The sequence below is a fragment of the Suncus etruscus genome, chromosome 7 (genome assembly GCF_024139225.1).
Source record: "Suncus etruscus isolate mSunEtr1 chromosome 7, mSunEtr1.pri.cur, whole genome shotgun sequence".
In the NCBI taxonomy this organism is placed as follows: Eukaryota; Metazoa; Chordata; class Mammalia; order Eulipotyphla; family Soricidae; genus Suncus; species Suncus etruscus.
In genome coordinates this window covers 31,220,955-31,241,415 of record NC_064854.1, presented here as the reverse complement: position 1 = coordinate 31,241,415, position 20,461 = coordinate 31,220,955, and the positions used below count along the sequence as shown (strand labels likewise).

At 39.5% G+C, this 20,461-nt stretch overlaps 1 pseudogene; it reads left to right on the top strand.

The window, feature by feature from the left end:
- The first annotated feature begins 459 nt into the window (after positions 1-459).
- LOC126014227 (serine/threonine-protein phosphatase 2B catalytic subunit beta isoform-like) lies at positions 460-13,850 on the top strand (annotated as a pseudogene).
- Positions 13,851-20,461: the final 6,611 nt, after the last annotated feature.

Genomic DNA, 20,461 nt, shown 5'->3' with positions numbered 1-20,461 from the left:
GATCACATGTGACTGTGCTCAGGACTTACTCCTGGTTTTGATTTCAGGGATCAATCCTGGCAGAATCAGGCAGGCACATGGTTTCTGGGAATCAGTCCCAGATCAGCAATGTGCAAGGCAGGAGCCCTGTTCACTATACTCCCTGTTTCTGCCAAAAAAAGTATTTTTTTTTACTAGTCATCATTTCCAAATCTTCTTGTCATTATTGCAAACTATCTTGAGCAATTAAATATGAAACCCTTTTACTGAGGTAAGAGTTTAAATGTTTGACTTAAAAACTTCTTGCGTTTATATTTGTAATTCCTCTATCATGGACACAAGTATCAACAAAGAAGCATATACAACTTCTTACCTAAATGTTAAAAGTTCACTTGGCTAGGGAGCTAGAACAGTACACAGCATGTTTGTCTTTTCCATGCCCAGCCCAAGATCAATCCCAAGGATCACATAAAACCGGGAATGATCCCTGAGCACACAGACATAAATAACCTTGATCACCACCAGGTATAGTCCAAAACAAACGAAAACAATGTCTGTTCCATCCTGTTCTTCTGAAGATTACTGTATGGAATGGAATGCTTGCCCCCCCCCCCCAGCAAATGTACAGACTCAGATTCTGGCCAACAATACAGTTGAAAATAATCTTTTTTAACCAGGGATAAACAACTTATGTCTACTTTTCAGGGATTCAAACTCATTCAACAAATCTAGGAGTTGGCTGGGCTTTAAAGATTTAGAAAAATAACCCAGACCTCTGGGTTATTTAAATCTATTTAGATATAAGCTAACAAAGGGGCTTCACCCCTGAGTCTGGGAAGAGTGGCCATCATGTTTGTCTGTGCTGGGCTGTGGTAGCCACGTTAGGCATAGCATGCTCCTCCCAATCAGTCTAGGTCCCACCTCCCCAGCCCTGTAGCCATCCCTGACAGGTGTGGACCGTGTGGTCAAAGCTGTCCTTTCCCCCGCCCCCAATGAATTGGTTGACTTCTGAATAAGTGTTTGTTGTGGATGGAATACCCAAGGTTGATGTTCTGAAAGATCACTTAGTCAAAGGTCAAATAGAAGAAGAAATCACACTTAAAATTATCAATGAAGGCTCTGCCATCCTTTGGAGAGAGAAAACCATGATAGAAGTAGAAGCTCCAATTACAGTGTGTGGTGACATCCATGGCCAATTTTTTGATCTGATGAAACTTTTTGAAGTAGGAGGATCACCTGCTAATACACGATACCTTTTTCTTGATGATTATGTGGACAGAGGTTATTTTAGTATTCTGTGTGTCTTATATTTATGGGTCCTAAAGATTCTATACCCAAGTACATTATTTCTTCTGAGAGACAACCATGAATGTAGACATCTAACTGAATATTTTACATTTAAGCAAAAATGTCAAATTAAATAATCAGAAAGAGTTTATGAAACTTGTATGGAAGCTTTTGATACCCTGTCTTGCCACACTTTTAAATAATTAATTTCCTTGTGTTCATGATGGACTTTCACCAGACATACATACACTGGATGATATTAGAAGATTAGATAGATTCAAGGTCCACCTGCATTTGGACCAATGTGTGACTTCTGAAGATTTTGGACATGAAAAGTCACAGGAACGTTTTAGTCACAGTACAGTTGGAGGTTGTTCTTATCTTTATAACTAACCAGAAGTGTGTGTGAATTTTGGCAAAACAATAATTTTCTGTTGTTTATTAGAACTCATGAAGTTCAAGATGTAGACTATAGAATGTACAGAGAAAGTCAAACTACAAAGTTCCCTTTATTAATAACAATTTTTGGCATCTAATTATTTAGACGCCTACAATAATAAAGTACTAAAGTGAAAAAAAGTGATGAATATCCGACAATTTAACTGTTCTCCACATCCTTACTGGCTACCCAATTTTATGGATGTCTTTACCTGGTATTTGCCATTTGTTGGAGAAAAGGTGGCAGAAATGTTGGTAAATGTTCTGAGTATTTGTTCTGATGATGAAGTGATGCTGAAGGTGAAGATCTTTTGATATAGGCTCAGAAATCTCAGAAACAAAATTTCAGCAATTGGCAGAATGGCAAGGTCTTCTCTGTTCTCAGGGAGGAGATTGAAAGCGTGCTTAACCTCAAGGGACTGACTCCAAGGAGTACTGGCCAGAGGCCGCCAGACCCTGCGAAGTGGTAATGATGCTATGCAATGGCCAGGTGGTGCTACCAATGGACCATGGGGTGCTTGCATTATACATTGTACATGTGGGAATTTATCCTGCTGTTCTGAGCCTGCCTCAGCAGCTAATAGGGCAATAGAGACACAAGATCCTTGATGGGTAGTGGCTGATAAAAAACCTGAGCAGGGCAGAAAGGTGTAGAAGGTTTTTTTTTTTTTGTTTTGTTTTGTTTTGTTTTTAAGTGGAAAATAGTGGCCTATTTCTCTCAGCTTTTCTTAAACCATATGGAACCAACTAATATTACAATTACAATAGAAAGTATTGATGTGTGTAATGCACTCGCCCTTTAAAAAAGAAAGCAACTACTCAAAGCCTCAACTCTAGAATGTGAATCAAGGATATTCATATTATTAAAGTGGAAATGTAATTTCAAGGATATTTTTATTTATGTTGTTATATGACTATGCTTATATTTATAGGTACTTAATTTTAGACTTAACAATCTGCTTGGACCCCAGAACATAATTATATACCTCACTTGCAAAAAGATTTTGCAAGGTTTTGTTACCCTGGAAATGATGCTAAAGTTTAATTTCTGTGGTGTTTGTCAATGTTCTTTGTATAATTCTTGTCTGTAACATGCTTTCATTCCTCTACAGATGAGGCTGCTTTTCTAAATCTGTCTTTTTTTAGGTAGCTGTTTGTCTGTCCCAGTTTGTAAAATGACATGCCTTCATCACATACTGGCCTGTCCTCGGCGTAGACGTTCGTTGCTCTACTCTGTGCATTCTGAACATAAATGTAGCATTAGATACTGAGTTACTGTTATAAGGGGTTGGAGTTAAGTTCTATAAATCAGATTTGGAAAAGTGTTATTAAGTGTGCTTTTTAAAATTTCATAAAAATAAAATTATTCATAAAGCATTTCTGTAAATGAAAGCCAACAAAGATAGAAGGAAGGAAAAAAGGTAGAACAGAAGGAAGGAAGGGAGGGAGGGAGGGAGGGACAGAGAGGAGGGAGAGAGATGGAGAGGGGAGAGAAGTGAAAGAAAGAAAGAAAGAAAGAAAGAAAGAAAGAAAGAAAGAGAGAGAGAAAGAGAGAAAGAGAGAAAGAGAGAAAGAGAAAAGAAAGAGAGAAAGAGAAAAGAAAGAGAGAAAGAGAGGCCAAAGTGGTAATACAACAGCAGGGAAGGTATTTACTTGGCCAGTTGTGGTCCAGAAACAAAATCATCAGCAAATAAATAAATAAATAAATGAAGATATCAGTTATATATATCCAAAAATATTCCTGGTAAAACTAGTTTAGAATACAACTTGACTCTTTGACTAAAAATATTTTTTTCTATTACTTTTTGTAGTTTTTACTTTAAAACCTGCATTTACATTGGTACACAGAATAAACACTTACCCAAACTGATGCTTGAAGATCTCAGAGCTGGTTTACACTGAGCAGACTCCAGGAGAGAGAGAAAGATAGAGGCAATGCAAGAGTTCTCACTGATAAATACATTAATCTCAGTGGCAGGGAAACGTGGACCAATGGTTGGGCAACTATTACCTTCCATCAAATAATACTCCTGCTTCCTCATTTCTGGAATGATTCAGGTAGATGAAAGTGATAGGTTGGCAGTATTTCTACATAATTCTTGAGAGAAAACAGTTCTTATATAGATAGGTAAAAATGCTAGGTGAGGAGCAGTTTCTCTCATCATAGACTTCATTGAATTCATCCAATATATGCTGATTCTTACTGCTAAAATAATTAAAATTTAGAAAGCCGATTCTCCTTACAAATGACTATACCTTGAATTTTCTCTCCCCTTGAATTTTTTTAAGAACTGAGTTTTTAGTGCATGCAGATATAATAGATGGAAGATATATCAATATGGGGGCCTAATGATAGTTGCTGGCCCAGCATCTTCCTTATAGGCTTGAAGTTCCTCAGAGAGCTTGAGTGAGAGAGAGAGAGAGAGAGAGAGAGAGAGAGAGAGAGAGAGAGAGAGAGAGAGAGAGAATTGAATTCTAGTTGACTTCTGCCTCTGACTTTGAGACAAGAGATGTCCTTTTCATATAGCCATTTCCAGAAAACATTCAGAACTTACAGGCAGATGAACTAGTGTTAATGGGTAACATGACTGTTGAAAATCCTTTTAAAACAGAGGTTTACTGTAGCATTTGCACTAGAAGAAAGGTGTCTGCCTTACAAGTGCTAGCCTAGGACGAACAGTGGTTAGATCCCCCAGCATCCCATATGGTCCCCCAGGCCAGGAGCAATTTCTGAGCGCATAGCCAGGAGTAACCTCTGAGTGTCAAATGGGTGTGGCAAAAACCCAAACAAACAAACAAACAAACAAAAAAATAAAGGCTTAGACAAGGGTGAGGAAAGAATCATTTTGTTTTAGCAGTGTAGAAGTTATCCATGACTTTCCAATTGCTGGGATGTAGGACTACTGGAATGAGGAAAGAGTACATATACTAGCATGAATGGTGATGAATGATTGGTGAGGAGACAGAGAGGATATCAGTTAAAAGGTTAGATTTTATGCAGAGACCCTCCACCATATGGTACCTCTACCTGGGTGGTGCTAATAGCCATCACTGGCCAGAACAGCACTATCAATTATGCACAGCAGGACAAATATATACTGTAGTCCTTGAGCTTTGCTGGAAGTGAGTTTTTTTGTGAAAAGAAGTGATTTTTTTTTTTTAGATTGGAAGAGATTATTTGCTGACCACTCATCTGACAAAGGGTGAATATCCAAGATATCTAAAGCATCTGTAAATCTTAGCAAGAAAAAGAGAACAGTGCCATCAAAAATTGGGGAAAGGAGATCAACAAAATTTCCTCCATGGGGCCAGTGAGGTGGTGCTAGAGGTAAGGTGTCTGCCTTGCAAGCGCTAGCCAAAGAAAAACCGTGGTTCGATCCCCCGAAGTCCCATATGGTTCCCCCAAGCCAGGGGCAATTTCTGTGCACTTAGCCAGGATTAACCCCTGAGCATCAAACGGGTGTGGCCCAAAACAAACAATCAAAAATTTCCTCCAAGAACACATATAGATGACCAAGAAGTACATGAAAAAAGTTGTTCTGCATAAAATCAACAGGAAATGCAAATCAAAGCAACAAGGTTTTACCTCACATCAGTGAGACTGGACAACTTCAAACAGAGCAAAAACAGCAGGCACTGGTAGGCATGGAGAGAAGAAGCAACCCTCATCCTCTACTGGTTCTACAGATTTAGAAAACAATATGGACACTGTTCAAAAACTAATACTAACTAATAATTGAGCTTACATGTGACCCATCAGTTTTATTTCTGAGCATATACCTCAATACCATAAAAAAATCTATTTAGAGTTGTATTCCTATAATACTTAAAAATATCCAAAATTCGGAACTCAGGTGATAGGTGATAGCACTAAGAAAATGGTGCTTTTAAGTTTCAAATCCAATGTCAGTTAAGGCACCAGGGGAAAGGAGTGTTCAGTGAATTATTTGGTGAAAGACATAGAGGATATCTAAGTGCAGAATAGGATGTCTGTTTGTAAACAGAGGATCCAGGTTTGATCCCCATCATCCAATACGGTTGTCTGTGCCCATCAGGAGTAATTTCTGAGTGCAGAGCCAGGAGTAACATTTGAGCACCTCTAGGCATGTCCCTTCCAAAAAGACACACAAGATATATAAAATGTCTATAAACATTAAAAAGTAGCTTTAAAAAAGTCAGCTTAAAACTCATCTTTAAACCTTGCATCTGGGAGTGAAAGAAAACAATATGCAAAAATTAATCCATATTTAAATAAGTTTACATCTATTTCTATACTTTTAGAACAAAATATATGTAGAGGTCTTTATTTTCTTAATATAGGCTATGGTTTTTGTATATCCGTTGTATTCTTTCTTCTGCTCATTTTACAAATATTTTGTGCTGAATATGTTTAGTAATATTTTTTGAAGGAGAACAAGAAGGTTTCTATCAGTGGTTCTCAGCCAACTGTGCCAGAGTTTCAAGTCAAGAGCCAGATATGGAGGGCAGAGAGAGAAGAGAGAGAGAAAGAGAGAGAGGGGGAGAGAGAGAGGGATAGAGAGAGGGAGGGAGGAAGGGAGACAGGGTGGGAGTGAGGGAGAAAGTACAGAGTATAGAGAGCTTGCATACAACCAGCCAAGGTTTAATCACTGGCATCCAATGAACCTCCAGGAATAATTCTTGAACACTAACCCAGAAGCATTGCTGGGTGTGCCTTCCAAAGAATTCCATTGTGGTACAATAGAATACTATGCAGCCATTAGTAAAAGTGAAGTCATGAAGTTTGTTTATATATGAATGAGCATGGAGATTATTATACTGAGTGAAATGAATCAGAGGAAGATAGATAGACATAGAATAATCTCACTCATCTGGGGGATATAAGAAAAATAAAATACCGTATGGTATTAATATCCAGACACAATAGAGATGAAGATCAGGTGAACCAGTCCATGGTAGGAAGCTTGCCACAAAGAGTGGAGAGGGCAGTTAGGGTAATGAAAGGTCAATGGTAACAGTGATGGTTGGATCTGATTACTTTGGACAAGAACTGAATATTGAAAGGGTATAAAGTGACATGTATGGCATCTCCCCATTAACAGTAGTGCAAACCACATGGTCTAAAAAGAAGAGAGACAAAGAGAAGAAGAAAGCCTGCCCCAAAGCCACGGAAGAGAGGCTAGGTAGAAAAGTGGGGACATTGGTGCTGGGAAACGTGCACTGATGAAGGTTGTTGTCCACTGTATAACTGTAACTCAAACATGAACAACTTTATCTTTGAAAAACAAAAACAGATGTTTTATAAACAACTTGGAAACATGAAGTACAAATAAATAATTGTTAAATTAAAAAGAGCAAAGGGGGAAAAATCCTAAACCCATAACTGTTTACTAATGGTAGCAAGAAAATTTCAATAGATTTTTTGATAAGTGCAACACTGCTCTGGGAAAGCAAAAATATGTTTTCAAAAGATGTATTTGCTTAGATAACTATATTCCAACTCTCATACAACAAATATATTTCACAATAACTCAGGGATAAGTATACCCTCAAAGGCAATAAAACTAATCCAGGATGTCCTCTTAGGAAATGGTAAAACAAACTATGGCAAACTAGGCAAGCAAGGATTTAGTACTTTCCCGGATACAGTTTTAAATCCAAATCCAAATTCAAATATTTATTTCTAATAATATTTTTTTTCCACATCTTGGCAGTGGCAGCCCTCAAGGGTTACTTCCGACTCTGAACTCAGAAATCACTCTGGCATGCTGGGGGAACCATATGGGATGCCAGAATAGAACCCAAGGTTCATCTCAGGTAGGCCACATTTGCAAGGCAAACACCCACTGCTGTGCTATTGCTGTAGGCCTCTAATAATTTTTTTCTATAATAATTTTTCTGTTATAAGAGTAGATAATATAGTACAAAATATCTATGGAAAAGACAAAATCCAGAAAAAAACAGAATATCATAACATCAAAACTACTTCGTTTTTTAAGGCATTTTCTAATTTTTTTTGTTTGTTTTTGTTTTGGGGCCACACCCGGTGGTGCTCAGGGGTTATTCTTGGCTGTTTGCTCAGAAATAGTTCCTGGCAGGCATGGAGGACCATATGGGACACCGGGATTCGAACCAACAACCTTAGGTCCTGGATCGGCTGCTTGCAAGGCAAACACCACTGTGCTATCTCTCTGAACCCGGCATTTTCTAATTCTAACACACATGAACTTCAGTTGCATGATCTTGAGAAGAACCTAAGTGAAGACAAGGCCCACACCAATCAAGGTGTGGAAAATTTGCCCATAAGAAACTGGATATTATGAAATATGTCCCCAGGTATTAGCCAAAGCAACCTTTTCTCTCATCTTCTTCAGGGAAGTAGGAAAAAAATTGAGCTTTGTTATTATGGAAAACAGTAGCAGGAAAAAGCAAGAGAAAAAACATGTGTCTTCATTCTGATTGAGAAGGGAAGATAGATTTCAAGACAGAAGACTTGGATTTGGTTTAAGGCACAGGCAAAAGTCAATGTGAATATTCTCTAAAGGAAGGCACTTCCTTATATAGAGAGAGCTGGAGTGAGAGTGAAAGAGCCAAGGCCTCACTGTGCAAAAGGCTGCTTTTAACCAACCCTAGTCCAATCTTCAGCACTGCATTTGGTCTCCCAGGTACTACCAGAACAACTCCAGAGCAGTACCAGGTGTGGCCCAGAAACCAACAAGAGCAAAAAGAAGCCACCTTCATTTTAAGCCTTGAGAATTGCCACTAAGCATTTGCAAGAGCAATGAGTACCATAGATTAATGGGTGCATAACAATAGTTATGTACGTATATTTATATAGATCATTTATTTCTCTGGTGTTCACTGAGGGAAGTTCAAAGCAATGCCAACCTCACAGCAATATGTACACCACTCAGGATATATCTCAAGATTAATTTCAATTTTTTTTCTCTTTTTTTTCTTTTCTTTGGTTTTTGGCCACAGCAAGGGCTAGAGTTCATGCTTTTCATGTGTGATATCCTAGGCATAGTTCCAACTTACTTTTACTTTTTTGGAACTGCCCAAGTACCAACTTCAGTGGCACCCCCCCCCACTAAAAAGAAAAAAATATTACAGACAAGTGGAAAAACTTCAAAAGAATTTGAAGATGAAATGATAGATATTTTAGCATAAAATTTCTGATATGTAGAATGTACTCACTTGTAGAAAATAAACACAAAATACTGTAATCAGGGAAGATGACACAATATCAGGAATTTCTCTTAAGTGTGGCTGGCTGGCAGCTCAAAGTGAGGGCCCAAGGCTGTGATGTGACTTGGCTCTAAGGAATCAGGGATCCCCAGGGCTATCTTAGATATGCTAGGGGGTGTTCCAGGACTACAACCAGAAATGCTCCCAAAAGTTGTGGTTTCACAAATCAAACCTGGGTCAGATGTAAACCACAGCACTAAAAGTCCCTGTAGTTTTCTCTAATCCTATTGTTTTTTTTTTTCTCTTTATTTCTTTGTGTTTTGGGGCCATACCTGTTATCACTCAGGGGTTACTCCTGGCTATATGTTCAGAAATTGCCCCTGGCTTTGGGAGACCATATAGGAACTGGGGGATCTAACCAAGGTGTGTCCTAGGTCAGTCGCATGCAAGACAAACACTCTACTGCTGTGCTATCTCTCTGGCCCCTACTTTTCTCTAATTCTAAGACTGTTTCCAAACAATGATAAAAAAAAAAGAAAAGGTGAAAAATCTTTGGCATAGCTTACTTTTCTTTCAAACTTTATTGATTGATTGACTGAGTAGTTTCTGGGTCACACTCAGCAGCTCTCAGCTGATACTCCTGGCTCTGCCCTCAGAAATCACCACTTGCAGGCTGGGGGACCATATGGAATGCTGGGAATCCAACCGAGTCCATCCCGGGTCAGCCGCATGCAAGGCAAATGCCCTACCACTGTGCCATCTTTCCAGCCCCTGGCATAGCTTAGTTTTCCATGAGGGAAAAAAATCTGTAAATCCGTGTTTAAAATTAAAAATTAGATACAATGAATTTTATGGCATTCTAACAAAGTGAAGTTAAATATTGACCACAGCCATTGTAGTAGCTTGTCAAAATGATGACTATCTTCATCTTATTTCTACATAGAATGATGAAAACCTAAAAAACACATATCTACACAAAATAGGAACCAAAGGATCACATAAGAGAAAATTCCAAGATTTATGTCAGTATTAATGCTTTAAGGTGGAGATGGTATATGAGCAAATTTCCTAAAGTCAAGAAAAGAGTACACCAGAGAACAGAAAAACATAGGCAAATAGCTGGAGGTAGAGAGATTCACTGTGGCGTTATCAATAGCCAAGTCTAGTGAGATGCTGGAGCAAAGGGGCAGAGTAGAAAAAAAATATAAGACAAGGCCATGTATTTTAGAATGAGTCAAACTAATTTTGTAGGTGTGTATTTTTTCTGGCACACTGGTTGTTCTAGGGTTTTTTCTTGGTTCTGCATTCACAGATCATTTTCATATGGGCTCAGAGGATCCTAAGGGATGCCAGAGATTGAACCCAGGAAAGCTGAGTGCAAAGCAAGTGCCTTTCCCACTGTACTATCTCTCATGCCCCTAATTTGGATCTTTTTGGTACATACTAAAGATTCTAGAATTTCTAGTGAGGGCAAAATTAAACCAAAGACAAAGTTAAGAACAGGAAGTTTAAATGTCACTTCTGAAGTGACAGCTATAAAAACTCTAATAGCTTTAGTACTACTAGATGAGTCTAGTTTGTTTTTTTGTGTTAAGTCATTTTTTTATTATTTATTTGGTCTTATTAGAAAGATGAGGAGCTGATAAGTATACAATGGGAAAGGTGGCCCAATGATAGCAGAAGTAAATAGCCTGAAACAAAAAGATACACAGTCATTAGGAGATTGCTTTTAAGTTATGGAACATGACAATGAAGTATGGAATAAGAATACTATTTATTATGTATATATTTGCTTTTACATATTTCCTTACTAGCTATTTAAATAGCAATTTAGTGTCCAACTAATACAAAGGATGTTATTTACAATTTATTTTATTTTATAAATCAATATCTAATTTAACTTATTCTACTTTATTTTAGAAATTGATATCTAGAACAACATACCTTCTTCTAGTTCTCTAGTAATATCTTTTCCAACTCTTGCTGCATCTAAAATAAAACACGTGTTTATAATGGTTAATAATGATTTAAAATGTGGTCTTTGGGGCTGGAACAACAGCACAACAGGAAGGGAGTTTATTTGGACATGGTTGAGCTAGGTTCAATTCCCGGCATCCCAAGTGGTTCCCTGAGCATCACCAGGAGTGACCCCAGGAGTGATCCGTGAACTGATCCCTGAATGCAGAGCCAGGAGTAAGCCCTGAGCACTCTGGGTATGGTCCCACAAACAAAACACAAACAAGGTAATGAATAAAGAGCAATGAAATAGACAGTGACCTTTTGACTCCCAGTGACACTTCATCTTAGGGATGAGTGGCTGGTATCTTGGCCTGGTGGTATTGTACAGCTAATGCCAGTAATAATTGGGGATCATGTGGAACTGGGCATCAAACTCTCTTATCATACAGGCCATGCATTCCAGCTTTCTGATTCTTTTTTATCAGTTTAGTCTTTAGATTTTGATTTGAGGCCTCACCCAACAATGCTCAGGGCTTACTCCTGGCTCTGCACTCAGAAATAACTCTGGTAGGCTCAGGGGACCATGTGAGATGCCAGGATAGAACCTGGGTTAGCCATGTCCAAGGCAGACACCCTCTCCACTGTGCTATATCTCTGGACCATCCTTTGAATTTTTGAATCACACTAGCCTTGTGTTCCAGCCCTTGGAGCTCTCTCTTCAACCTAGAATTGTTTTTTGTTTTTGATTTGGGACCACAACCACCTGTGCTTAGACCCTACTTCTTGCTCTGAGCTCAGGGATCACCCTGATTGAGGGTGCTCAAGCAACCACGTGCAGTGCTGAGGATGGACAAAATGGCCCTGCAGAATACAAGGCAAGTACCTTAACCTCTTTACAATCTCTCTGAACTCTTTTCTTTATTAGCATAAGTGGTTAAATTTTGCTTAGTGTCTATAAGTTAATTTAACATCGAAAATTTCAGCTACTTGAAAATAAGTTTTCTTTAAAACGAAAACAGTGATTAAATGAAGTAATTAATTAAAACAAAAGTTTTCTTTTTAAATAAATTTATTAAAAGAAAATGCATCATAACTGACATAACTGATCATAATACATTTGTCTCAGGATGACTGGGAGCAAAGTTATGAAAAAGTATAAAGAAAATAGGATATCTAAAACAAAAGTTTTCTATCTGAAATCTGAAGCCCAAGGCTAAGACAATGAGAACTAACTTGGAATAAGAAAGTCTCCGTGCTGCCATCTGGAGCTGTGGATTGGCAGAAGGAAACAGGATGTTTTCTCTTGGCGCCAGATTTCTCTGCAGCCCTGAACTGTTATTGATATTTCCCATACAAGTAGGCTACAGAACTGGCCTGGCAGTCTACTCAGCACAGATCTGCTTTGCTGTTTCTCCACCATGAGTTTAGTGCTAATGATCTCTGCAAGCCTCTTATTATCTCTGTGAAGACTGCAAAAAAGCAAATACTCCCGCTTCCTTGTTCCTTAAATGATTCCTAAGTAACCTCTAATTTTTCAGTGGTCAAAGTAAGTAGAATTGCCCATTTAAAAGTGTTTTTATGCTGCCAGTGTATTGGAAGATGTCTATCACACACACCTTTGTGGGTCCTGTTTTTATGGTGATTTCTAATCTACAATTAATGCAAAGTATGGCAGTTATTAACTAAGTAGATGTTAACATGGAATACTTGCAGCCTTCTGTAATGAATCCATGTATAGAATCCTTGACTTGTTCAGAAAATGAGTTTATATATTTTTAAAAATAATTCTTCAAGAACCATTATAGACATTTGCTTCTATACACACATACACAATCCACTGAATATTTTACTATAATCGCTTGGGGAAATAACTTCTAGGATAAAATGAAATAGGAGAGGTATCAGAGCTGGCAATCAAATACATATACAATGTACACAAGGTTTGTGTTAGAAAAACTTTATGGTCAAATTGGGTTGTTATTAGTATTTCTCTAAATTAGAAATGATCGAATGTTCTTTTCTCCTCATGGACGCCTCTGAGTCAGCATCATCGAGGTTTCGTGTTTTGTTTTGTTTTGTTTTCTCCAGCCATCATAGTGAAGTCGGAGTTGTACCCCAAAGAGCCCGAACAGCTATGGAAGCTCTTCATTGGAAGCTTGAGCTTTGAAAAGACTGATGAAAATCTGAGAAGCTACATTAAGCAATGGGAGCACCTTGACAGACTGTGTGGTAATGAGAGATCCCAGCACCAAGCTATCCCGAGGATTTGGTTTTGTCACTTATGCCACAGTGGAGGAAGAAGATGCTGCCATGAAAGCAAGGCTGCACAAAGTGGATGGAAGAGTTGTGGAACTAAAAAGAGGGCTATCTCCAGAGAAGATTCTCAAAGACCTGGTGCTCGCTTGACTGTGAAAAAGATTTTTGTTGGTGGTATTAAGAAAGACAAGGAAGAACATCACCTAAGAGATTATTTTAAACAGTATGGGAACATTGATGTGAATAAAATCATGACTGAACAGGGTAGTGGCAAGAAGAGAGGCTTTGCTTTTGTGACATTTGATGATCATGATTCTGTGGACAAGATCGTCATTCAGAAATAACATACTGTGAATGGCCACAACTGTGAAGTAAAACAAAAGCCCTGTCTAAGCAAGAGATGGTCAGTGCTTCATCCAGCCAATGAGGTCGAGTGGCTCTGGAAACTTTGGTGGTTTTGGTGGGAATGACAACTTTGGCAGTAGAGGAAACTTCAGTGGGTGTGGTGGCTATGGTAGCAGCTGAGGTGGTGGTGGATATGGTGACAGTGGGGATGGCTATAATGGATTTGGCAATGATGAAGCAATTTTGGCAATTACAATAATCAGTCCTCAAATTTTGGACCCATGAAGAGAGGAAACTTTGGAGGTTTAAGCTCAGGCCCCTATGGTGATGGAGGCCAATACTTTGCCAAACCATGCAACCAAGTTGGCTCTGGTGGTTCCAGCAGTAGCAATAGCTATGGCAGTGGCAGAAGGTTTTAATTGCCAGGAAATAAAGCTTAGCAGAGAGGAGAGCCAGAGAAGTGACAGGGAAGCTACAAATTTACAACAGATTTGTGAACTCAGCCAAGCACAGTGGTGGCAGGGCCTAGCTGCTACATAGAAGACATGTTTTAGACAATATTCATGTGTATGGGCAAAAAAACCCCTCAAGGAATGTATTTGTGACTAATTGTATAACAGATTATTTTAGTTTCTGTACTGTGGAAAGTGTAAAGCATTCCAAAAATGGGTTTCAATGTAGATTTTTTTTTGTACCCATGCTGTTGATTGCTAAATGTAATAGTCTGATCATTATGCTGAATAAATGTCTTTTTTTTATGTGCATTTTAAAGTTAGTCTACTCTGAAGCCATCTTGGTAAATTTAACCCAACAGTTTAAATCCCCGTCCTTCGGGCTTGGGAGGGTCTCTCTCCCTTCCTGGAGCAGGATTTTTAGCCGGCATGGGCGGGCAGCTGGCAGACCTCCGCATGTGCCTGCGTCCCCTTGGCCAGGCCTAGGGTAGGGGGGCCCGGACCTGGGTTACCCGACCCCCCTCTCCCCCTTTCCTCCGGATCTCCAGGTGTGTTTCTGGGAGGAGCTGATGGGGCACCCTGGGTTTTCCCCACTCCCAGGCAGGCTCCAGAGGTTGGCTTAGGGGGTGGAGTTTGATCTGGGGGGTGGCAGATAACTGCTCAGCTATACTCAGGCTGTCATTGGCAATTTCATACCAGTGTACATTTTGCAAACTGCGTGGGGGCTAGCGCCCCCGCGCAAACAAATGCTCCTCCCAACCATCAGTACCCCAGATTTACCCTTCTTAACTTCAGTAACACACAGTTCTAATCTCTGACCAAAGACATACAGTAGATCTAACAAATCCCAGAACTATTTAGAAGGACACAAATTGAACACATATTGAACACATATATCTTTTGAATATTTTATGGGTATTTTCTTTAACTGCTGTAACTCTCTCTATATTCTTCTACTATGATGTTTCTATCCACTTTTCATCTTGTCTTTTCTTTGTAAGCTGTTCAGTAAGGATTGTTGGTGGAACTGTCCCTCAGTTTGATGACTATGATTGAACTATGTCATGGAAATTGCTGGTCTTGTTCCTATTGCCTCCAGATGCACCAATAATGCTTCATGGCATTGATCCTTGTTTGCATAGACACATTAAAATGGGAAAACACTATACATACAGATAAGCTCTTATCTAATAAATCTCAGTACAATGTACCTTATACCCTGAACTTTGATAAAATGACGTGGCACAGGCCTCAGAAGAATGGGCATCCTCCATTCACACCGGAACCAGGCAAGCTATCTACGAAACATCCAAGGTCTTTTATAGCAATAGCTGAAAGCAGTCCTCTACCAGGAAAGACACTACCAAGTGTCGGACATCGACCTCCTAAAAAGAGGCTTCCGTTTACACTGAGAAGACGTGACAACAACAATGACCTGCTCTACAGGACATGGTTCTCTCTATTGCCCCGTAAGTGTGAGGTGAAATGAGAGGATGCTCTGCACCATCCTGACTGCAATATGGGATATGCAGACTCTAGGATCTTTAATACAGAAGCATGATACCAACAACAGAGACTATGTGAGGAATGGAGGTGTATTGCTACTACAGACGATGACTTGAATTAGACAAACTAGTTTGCCTGGAGCCTAGAGTCAGTCCTGTGCCAGGAAACTTCAGGGGTAGGGTCTCCTTGTATTTAGACCATAATTTTTCTTTCCATGTCCCTTATGTTTTGGTGGGCTTATGCAAACAAATGCCACTTTAATATCTTTTTTTACTATGTTCCCTTGACTCCAATCCTTAAGAAAAACAACCCACTAAAACTTTTGAGGTTAACTTAAACCAGTAAGCATGTGCATGGAACTAGATAAATGTAGTTTGTATGTTTAAGGAGTTACATAAGTCTAATGTCTTTAGATTATATGGTGTGCTGCTAAGAAATAGTATGTACTACAACTGGGGATTTGAGGGACAAAGTAATTGTACTGTACATGGGTTCAGTTTTGTTTTTCTTAATGTTCTTTGGCTGAAAGTTCAAGGCTGGGATATCATCGATAGGACTACCGAGAATCCTGTTTATGGGTGATTGAGCTTCCACTGTAACTTTACCCTGTCCTCTTTCTTTGCATCTTTGTTGTCATAATTAAAATAAAAAAAATTTAACCCAACAGTGTGAAGTTAGAATGCTTCAGGGTGATGCAGGTTCCATTTGAAATTTATTGATATCCTGCTTGGGCAGAGAAGCCATGGTCTTCGGAAACGTTGGTGTAGATAAACTGACAGTTTATCCCTATATTATGACCCTGAAATTCAAAATGAAAGGGATCACCCAAGCAGTCAATGAAGTTTTTATTTGGTTTCTAATGATTGTTGGCACATCCTATGCAATATACCTAAATTGAATTATGGTATCAGATAAAATTATAGATGGGAATGAAGTTTGTGTATGTACCATTATCATGTGTAATCAATAAACTAAAATCCTCTTGAAAAAAAAAAGATCTACCAGGCCCAGAGAGATAGCACAGTGGCGTTTGCCTTGCAAGCAGCCGATCCAGGACCAAAGGTGGTTGGTTCAAATCCCGGTGTCCCATAGGGTCCCCCATGCCTGCCAGGACCTATTTCTGAGCAGACAGCCAGGAGTAACCCCTGAGCACTGCCGGGTGTGGCCCAAAAACAAAAACAAAAACAAAAAAAAAGAAAAAAATGATCTAATGTTTTGTACAAAGAATTCTATAGGAAGGAGCTTAGATGTTCATGTTATAGTGCACTTAGAAAGCTGGAACTTTAGAAATGACAGAAAATCAGGGCCAGTGAGGTGGTGCTAGAGGTAAGGTGTCTGCCTTGCAAGCGCTAGCCAAGGAAAGACAGCGGTTTGATCCCCCGGTGTCCCATATGGTCCCCCCAAGCCAGAGGCAATTTCTAAGCACTTAGCCAGGAGTAACCCCTGAGCATCAAATGGGTGTGGCCCAAAAATTCTCCCCCACAAATGACAGAAAATCAAGGTTTTCCAAATTGGTTTTAAAATTATATGCATGAGTTGTTCTGTGTATTCTGTAAATTTAGAAACATTGCTTTTTCTCTTAGCACATTCAGTATTTTTGATGCTTCATGGCATTATGTTGGTATGCATCAATACAAACAGGAAGGTTTCCTCTCTGTAGTGGGGATTACTCCTTGTACAGAATGGAGATCTTAACAGTCAGCTAGGGCAATTTATATTGGGGAAGTTGATGCCTCCCATATTCTTTTTTCTAAGAGCTGCTTTAGCTATTCGTGGGTGTTTATTGTTCCAAATGAATTTCAAAAGTGTGTGATATACTTCTTTGAAGAATGTCAGGAGGCATTTCTGTTTGATCCAGTGCAAAAAAGGAAACAACCCTCACAGCCCCTCTCTTCAGGAAACTGGATTGTAGGGCCCTATATTTTATATATTTAAAAGGCCCAACAGCCTTTTAAATTGCAGAATTGAAGAAGACACAGGAACCACCTTGTTCCTGTGGTGGAGAGTCACAGCCCAAATGAGAAGGAGCCCCTGCAGATTCACTGACTCAGCTCCCAGGACCAGAACAGAATGCAGATCATCTGGATCCTTGCTCCTGCTGACTGTGGGGACAGCAAGACAACTAGCAAGAATGAACACCTGATTTGCTTGTGGACTAAACTTGAACTCTTACCCAAACTGTGGAAGGAGGGTTTGTGGGTCAAACTGTTGCCACAGGAATCTCTCACTTAAATTTTGACTTATGTGATTTGTTTGAGTTTCTGATTATGCACCACAAGATCTCTCACTACAGAGGTATGTGTTAAGAAGTGGGTACCACCTTATGAGTGCGAGTCCTGGTATAGGGAAGTTGCTTTGAGAGCAGTCTCATCTTTTACGTGTCCAGAAGAGAGACCTCCAAAATGTAGGGGAGAGGTGACCTTTCACTATAGGGTGTAAGAATGTGTCAGGGGAGCTACCTGGCAGTTCAGAGGGAGTCAGACCTGGAGGCTAAGAGTTTAGGGAGGGCTTTATCAAGAGCTGTGTTGGCCCCAAATCAGTAGGTCCTTGAAGAGTATGTGCCCAGACTTACTCCTTAGTAGGGAAGCATCAGTTAAGACAAATACAGAGGGAACCAGCAGTTCAATATGCCTATGGTGCCAGTGAAAACCCATCATTATTAAGCGGGCAGCAGAAGAAAGCCTAGGATCAGATTTGCCCAGAAGCTGCCAAAGATCGTTGATTGTGTATACTTCTAGAGCTCTCTTCTCTCTATTTCTTTCTCTCTTTTCTCTCTCTCTCACTCTCACTTTCTCAGAAATGGCCATGCAGAACAGGAGTCTGGACCCATGATGCTTAAGAATAAGGTGAACAGTGTATGGCCCAAGGGGAACAGGCTAGGGGTTATCTGGGGGCATGCTGCAACAAGTAAAGGCCAGTTTGCAGGAGGGAAAAGACTCTGCCTTTCAGTATGAACAGTGCTTCACTCATTCTTGATAACTGCCCTGGCTAGACCCTTGTTATATGCTTTTTGTGATACTCTTAATAAGTCCTTGTGTAATTAATTTCTGCACCCACTTTATTCAGGCATGCATAGGTGCCATTAAGATGCTTGTGTTGGGGCCAGAGCGGTGGTGTAGAGTGGTAAGGCATCTGCCTTTCTGGAACTAGCCTAGGATGGACCAAGGTTTAATGCCATATGGTCCCCCAAGCCAGGAGCTATTTCTGAGCACATAACCAGAAATAACCCCTGAGTAACCAGGTGTGGCCCAAACAAAAGATGCTTGTGCTAAGGTCCCAGTATGTGCCCATAAGTAGGGAGGTGGATGAGGAACCTCAAGGAGAGTCAAGGATTTGACTCAGGCCCATAAGAGGAGGAGGGACTGTGGGATCCTGTTCTGAACAAGGAATGCCATTTTGTAAAGGACCTTACATCAGGCTTCTCTTTCTCAAACCTAAGTTTCCATAAATACTGCCCTGATCAATCTGGCATTACCAGGTATTCTATCTGAAAAGGCCATGAGGGAGAGATAGGAAGGTACACTAGACAATAGCCAATCACTGTAAAGATCATCAAAAATGATACCCAATCTACAACATGCTAGACACAGAGGGACCACTTATACTAGAAGCCCAGGAGGCAAAGGAGGGGCGATATGGGATGCAGGCTGGTAATAGGGGTGGAGGGAGGACAACATTGGTGGTGGGAATGCCTCTAATTCAATGTCACTATGCACCTGAAATACTACTGTGAATAATTTGTAAACCACATAGGACAAAATAAAAATTGTTAATATAAAAAAAAGAAACTAGAACCTTCTCATCCCCTCCCTATCTAAACTGGCTTGTGACCTTGGTCATCTCCTCTGGGAATTAGAACTGACAGAATCAAGTTTTGCTTTGCTTAAAAAATAAAGTTCATCTTATCAGTGATAAACTAAAGATGATAATCAAAAAGTTAACTATTAAATACCACAGTGTGCTGGAAGTAAAAGGATCTGACCTTTTAGGTTTAAATTGTAATTGTAATATATATATTCTATATTTTAATATAAAATATATATTACAATTAGAATATATGAAGACATGTGGAGGAAGATTGCCAGTGCATTCTCAAGCCCACCCTGCTTGTGTTGGGTGGAGGGAGGCTAACGCCTGGGGTCCTCTTTAAAGTCCTCCCTGGCACCATCCTCACTGGCACCTCCAGGAAGGTGCCCAGTGGTGGCCATGAAACCCAGATAGCAGAACACAGATGGCGGTTGGAGGAGCAAAAGCCCCAATAGCCCCATTTTAAACTCGGTAGAAGGCATTCTTAGTTTTGGGGCCTCTTAGCTCCCCATATCGGCAAAGGTTTTTAAATCTATTTTATTTGAATCTTTCTTAGAAGTTTTCATTTTAGAAAGTTCAGATTCCAGCTTTTTAATTCTGAGTTCATTATACTTCTCAGTCAAGTATTATTATTCTCTCTTAACTGGTCTAAGTTTTCTTGAGACGCTGCTTGCACCTAAATTAAATGAAAGGAATACATTATTAGTTTTGAATCAATGACTCAGAGCAATTTTAAATAAAGGCCAAAAAAAGCAGAAGTTTAAGTTAGTTGTTATCAAGCCATTTGAATTATAAAAATAAAGTTGTATTAACCTAGTTTCAATACTCTTATAACTTAATAATTCAAATGATTAGTAAGTGATTTAAATAGAAAAATCTAATTCTATTTAAGTATGGTACTTGATTGTCATGATATTTAAATCCCATTTTCCGTTTTCCTTATAAGAGCCTATTTTATTCTAATAGAACTTAAAGATGAAATGTTAAAATTTCAATTTAGTGGGGCCAGAATAGTAGCCCAGTGGTAGGGTGTTTGCCTTGCACATGGCTGATCCAGAACAGACTCGGGTTCAATTTTCGGTATCCCGTATGGTCCCCAAGCCAGGATTGATTTCTAAGCACAGAGCCAAGAGTACACCCCCTGAGTGTCACTGGATGTGGCCCAAAAATCCAAAAAAACATTTTTTAATATAGTGGTCATAATAATGAAAACTCAAATACTTCAGAAACAGATGGTATCTTCCTTCCAGAAATCTGATGTAAGA